The sequence below is a fragment of the Gallinula chloropus genome (assembly GCF_964237585.1).
Source record: "Gallinula chloropus genome assembly, chromosome: 4".
NCBI classification, from domain to species: domain Eukaryota; kingdom Metazoa; phylum Chordata; class Aves; order Gruiformes; family Rallidae; genus Gallinula; species Gallinula chloropus.
In genome coordinates this window covers 51,623,185-51,629,184 of record NC_140088.1, presented here as the reverse complement: position 1 = coordinate 51,629,184, position 6,000 = coordinate 51,623,185, and positions in this window count along the sequence as shown.

The window sequence follows — 6,000 nt, the reverse complement described above, 5'->3', positions numbered from 1 at the left end:
GAAGATGAAGCACTCATGGAAACAGCCTGCACCCAAACCCTCTGAGGTTTAAAGATGTGGCCTGCATTTTTGACTTCAGTGTGGATTTCCACAGTATGCAAATGCAATGCAGAAAAGGTGGGACATTTGACAATGCAAGTTGAACCGTAGGAGATAATTAAAAGTGAATGATAAGTTATTCAGTGCTGTATCATCACATTGAATCACAGAATCATAGAATAATCTGGGTTGGAAGGGACCCCAAGGATCACAGAGTTCCAACCCCCTTGCCAAAGGCAGGGACACCAACCTCCAAGCCTGGATCTACACAAGTTTACCAGGTCCCCATCCAACCTGGCCTTGAACACCCCCAGGGACGGGGCATCCACCACCTCTCTGGGCGGCCTGTTCCAGCACTTCACCACTCTCTCTGTGAAGAACTTCCCCTTAGTATCTCCTCTTAACCTTCCCTCCTGTGGCTTTAGTCCATTCCCCCTTGTTCTGCCATTATCTACCCTTTTAAAAAGCTGATTCACTTCCTGTTTCTCTGCTCCCTTCAGGGACTGGAGGGCTGCAATGAGGTTCCCCCGCAGCCTTCTCTAGGCTGAACCAGCCCAACTTCCTCAGCCCCTATTCTAATCATCTTCGTGGCCCAAAATGAATGTTGCTGAAGAGCTGTTTCAAAGCCATCACCATGTCTGTTCTCCAGGTTCCCAGTACACTACTGCTCCAAAACAAATGCCACTGAAATCCAAACTACTTTGGAAAAGTATTTCTATGAACTTAGGAGAACTTTAGCCAATTGGTGTAAAAGAGGGTATATCTGGGAGCTGTTACTGGTATTACTGCTGCGATCTCAGTTGCACTGGCACACTGCATGCTTCACCGGCACAGAAAACAATCTTCCCCTGCTCTGACTGTGGATTCTGTGGAAACACAATTTCTGTTCTATCCTGCAGTGCTCAATGCAGCTCCAAATGCATCTTCACTGATGCCATCTATGCATCCGCAGGCACTGCCCTGTAACTTGCCCCAGGTTACTTGCAGCTTGTAAAGTACAAGTAAAGCATGTGACTCCTGTGCTTGGTAGGTGCAGAAAAATCAAATTTTACTCTTATGATGGGCTGAACTAAGCTTTGTCATGCTGGAAAATAGCAAATAGACAGGTTAGCTGCTTTGATACGCTTCTTCCAGTACCCATCTGAAGTTTGGAGTTATTTCCACGAGGAAGCATAATCTGATTCTTTTTTATTCCCTTTCTCAAAGGAGTTATTTTGGATTTTTAAAATCCATTAGAATAAATGGTCTGGAAGATAGAGCAAGTTTCTTATTTAGTGGGAGTGAATGAAATTCTGCTTGTCAGAGGACACTAAATGATCAAACTAAATTCACTTCCACGCAAAATGCAAATGCTTTTTTTCCCCCATCAACACTAATTTGCCTCATTTTATTTTCAAAGTCTAATAGCACACTTCAGGAATATATTTTAGCTTCCTCTTCTAGATGCAGAATATCTGTAATTAATCTAAGCAAACTTAGATCCAAAATACACTCTAAAAATTCATCATCTTGCTGTATTTTCTGTGTTTAGAAATGTGTTAGGAAAGGACTAATCAAGTGATTTCACAGATGCAATGAAACAGATTTTTAAAAAATCTCTTGTATCTTTATCCCTGTTGATTAAAATTTGCCATGAATAATTTTCTCTCTGTAAGGTTCGTAGTGGTCCCAGCCTTTAAAAAAATATAGCTTGTGTTTTTAGAATTATGATGATTTATTGATAAATACAAATATATTTCTACAAACAACAAGTATGACTTTTCAACTGGACTTCAGTGCAGCGGTTGAAGATGCTGAAGCAGCATTTTACCCCCTCCCTCCCTGCAGGACAAAGGCTGGAGCTGGCAGCAAGGGCCATAGAGATGGCTCTGAGCTTCCCCGCCCCTGCTCCTGGCTCCTCCAGTGCTCTCACTAAGCTGCTGTAGGGGCTCTGCCTTGCTTGAGTCTCCTCCTAACACAGGAGTCTCTGCATTTGCTATTTTAAGCACGCCTTATGTTAAGGAATAAAGACGGGCATGATTGCATTCCATATTATTTTCCAGAATGCTGATAACTGTGGAAGCTGAGCTTATAGATAAAAGCAAATTTGCATTTGATAGACGTTGCAGCCTCGCAGCTCGTGCCTAGCCAGCTTCAGATGGAGCCAGCTGCCCCCTGCATGGGTGAAGTCTACTTAAAAGGACAGGACTTCTCACGTAAGAACTTCCTGAGCTACTCTAGGCTTCAGGCAGAAGTTTGCAAGAGCACATACAGCAAAAAGAGTTCTGCTTATTTATTACTTATGGTTTAGCTCGCACAGCTTAAGCCAGCTCCATGGCTCATCAGTCAAACGTAGCCGGTTGGAGCAAGCTTATGGCTACCCCATGTTCCTGAAGGGGTCGAAAGCATTTTGGCCAATCTCACTTTAGCTCAGTGTCTGACCAGGGATAAGAAAGGAGATGGGGAAAGATTTACTATTTTTATTGCACTGGTGGGGAAAGAGAAGCAGGTAAGGTGACACACATTGCTCAAGATGACAGAGCAGGTCAGGGCAAAGCATTCAGCTGCTGCTTGTCATGCAAACTGATGAAAGCAGTGAGATTACATGAGGAATATATAGTATGTACTTAAGTTGCTTGTACACAAAGTTTCCGAAAGTTTAGAGCTTGTTCATTTCTCACATAAATATTTTGCTAGATCTCACAAAGCTTATACAAAACCTTGTGCTGGTAGAAAGTCTTCTGTTACTGTAGAAATTCCGATTATTCATCTAAGTGTTGTATTCTTGGGCAATTTATATTTTTCATACCTGGTCTGTGAATGATACTGAATATATTTCTGGTCTGACTCAAAGTCAATTATTTTGATTTAGTCTTCTCTTTTGATTTTTTTTTTCATTCTGTAGACATTTTTATGCCATCATTTAACATTTACATTCTTCCCAGTCCCTCATATGTTTTCATCCAACGGAATCAGTTATCACCTGCAGCACCTGTTTTCCTGAATATTATACTTTATTATTAATTTTTCCTGGCCTTTTTGCACCGTCAATTATTATTAAATGGAATGCTAATGCTATACCGTAATTCTTATTGCACAGATACATGATAACATGCTACTTTGAGGCAGGGGGAAGCTGAAGTAGAGTCACATTCCTCTATACGCAGCACTATTGAAGGTTAGAATGGCACAGCACCGCATCCACACTCATTTCTGAGATGCTAAAAGCAGTTGATTTGGATCTTTTTATTTTTTTGTTTAGCTACCTAAAAATTGCAATGTGTTTTCCAGCTAAGCCCATGCCTGGTAGGCATCAGAGGTTGACCATCAATTATTAAACAGAAGATTCGTCTCTTCCTACTTCTGTGCAGATGCATATTTGTGTATATATTAAAATAAATAAAAAATGCTGCAGCAAATCTTGAAAGCAAATGCCTGGGGTTTTGCCCAGGAAGCATAAAAGTGTCTCCTAGCCTGCTGGCTAAATTTAGTGTGCAATCCCAGTGCCTACAGTGGGAGGATGGTGTGTGCATGTCAGGAGAGGAAGAAAAAGGCTACTCCAGAAGCAATCTGGAGCATTTAAACTGGGCTCTTACTTTGAATAGCCATTGGGAGAAGTGTTTTTCTTGACAGCATAGCAGTGATGAGCAATTGTACAATGAGGATGATAGTATCATGTAGCAGTGGATATAAACACAGTTATAACTACATGTGATAAAATAGATACTCGAGCTACCAGGCAGTCATGTCATTATGGTTTCTGCAATAGCATGGCTGGGTTTTGCTCTTTTTATGGCAGCTCAAGCTTGGCTGTGTTTTGAAGTATTACTACTTGCTGATGCGCTGTCTGGGGCAGGACTACCTGCCCTGTCTCCTTGTGGTGGAGGGCGAACTGTCAGCTGCTAACTGCCCAAAGCTGGGTGCCTCTCTCTGTCTGCGTGCTCTTCCCACATACAATCTTTCCCAGGCACCAGCACCAGGTCTTTGGAGTTTGTCTCAATTCTATTTTTAAGCTGCAAAATGACCATCCGCCAATGCTGAGGTGTTCAATGTGCACATGTGTATCCACAAAGGATGAGGATACACGGCTGCAAGCATCTTCCATTCCCTCTTCTGTGGCTGTTACTTGAAAGACAGCCCAGATCTTGGCCCCTGTTTATCAAGGAGCAGTTAATTGCCTCTTCTGATCCAAAGCACAGCAGCCATTTCTCTACCAAAGCACAACTAGAATATGTTGTGGTGGCGGTTCTGTAATGATCTAGAAATTAATGCCGTCAGATGGGAAGAGGGAACAAGTTCTGTTTCAGGGCGGAGGAGAATACAGCTCCCTCCTCTCCTGGTAAAGCATTCCAGCCACAACATTATTCTATCCCAGATCTTTTTTTTAATTTTGCTTCAGCTCCATCATTCTTACATCCTTTGTTCACAGAGATCCAGTTTCAATAAATGGGATAGTACTGCTATAGATAGTACTGCTACCCAAATTACCAGGTAATGGGAAGGCTTGAGGAAGGAGCTGAAAAGAGCTATTATACTTAGCCACATTCTTATGTAAAAGAACACTATTGCTGCCTTCTTTTGAAAATCAGAAGGATGAGAGGAAGCCTCTGATAACTAGGGGGTAAAAAAACCAAATGCACAAAACCAAAACATAATGTTCCTCTCTAGAAAAGGCCAGGAGGAAGATGCAGGGAACTTGATGGTCAATCTCACCTTGGTTTCCAAGGAGCTCATGAAGCACAGCCTCCTGGAGTCCGCTCACAAGTAATGTGAGAAAATAGTCCGGGAAACTGCTTTACCAGCAGCGATATTCTCACTGCTGGCCTGGATGGTGACACAGAGTGCTACTTGTGGAGGGTGTTGTGCTACACAGGAGAAGTGGCAAGCTTCATTCCAGAGGGAGCTTGTGGGATTTCAAAACTGGAGCAGCAGCAACTTCTTGAAGCTCAATATGGGGAGATGCAGAGCTCTGCTAGGGACAGGGTAACCCCAGCCATCTCCCCAGGCTGAGGAGCAACCAGTGGAGTGGCAGCCCTGATGGAAGAGACCCACAAGCGTTGCAGTGGATGCCAGGCCAAATGTGGGCTGTCCATGTGCAGGACTTTAAAGTTGATTTTCTGGAGGCATCTCATACCGAGGGGCCCAAGATGAAAATGCATCTCAGCCTAGACATCTGGGCCTGAGACCTGAAACATCACTATCGGAGAAATGCCTTTGCCTAAATACCTGACATGGTAAGACTTCCACTATTTGTGTAGGGAACTATAGAATTTTTGTGTGGATGTTCTTATGTTATACTGTGTACGTTATCCTAATTTACCATCAACTTCTCTAATTTTACCTGTCAGAGAATGGAAGTTTCTGCATTAACACATAATTATGCATGAAAGCCAGTAACTTAGCTAAGTAGCTAAAATAACTACTACATTTTTAAGTAGATAATCATGCCTCAGGCCCACCCTTGCAAAACATTTATTTTTGTGTGTACATGAATCATTGCCTGACAAAAGCTTTACCGGAGACCTTACAAGCTTGCAAGGATTTAGCAGCTCCGCTCCCTTCGCGTGCAGAGCTGGCTCCCAACTGGCTGGACCACACAGGTACCTGGATGTTGGGACCTGTGGCAGGCCTGAGTCATGCACAAACCAGAAAGAGGACAACGGATGACAGCGCTGCAAGTTACACGCAGGGCGAGCAAAAGTTTGCATAGGTACAACATGGCTCAGGTTCTGATAAACGCGAGTTATCAGTCCCGTGCTGCCCTTCTCACTGCAATCAATTCTGCTCTCTCACCCATCAGGATTGACTACTTTCATACCCAAGTAACATCATGGTTACAATTGGTCCTAATTTAACAAATTAATTGGGGAAAAACACATAATGGTATTTTCTAATAGTCCGAAAATGATGTGGCAGATCACTTAGTGTTTAACCCAAGATTTTTCTGTGTTGGTACAGACTTCATAATGTTACAAATTTTTG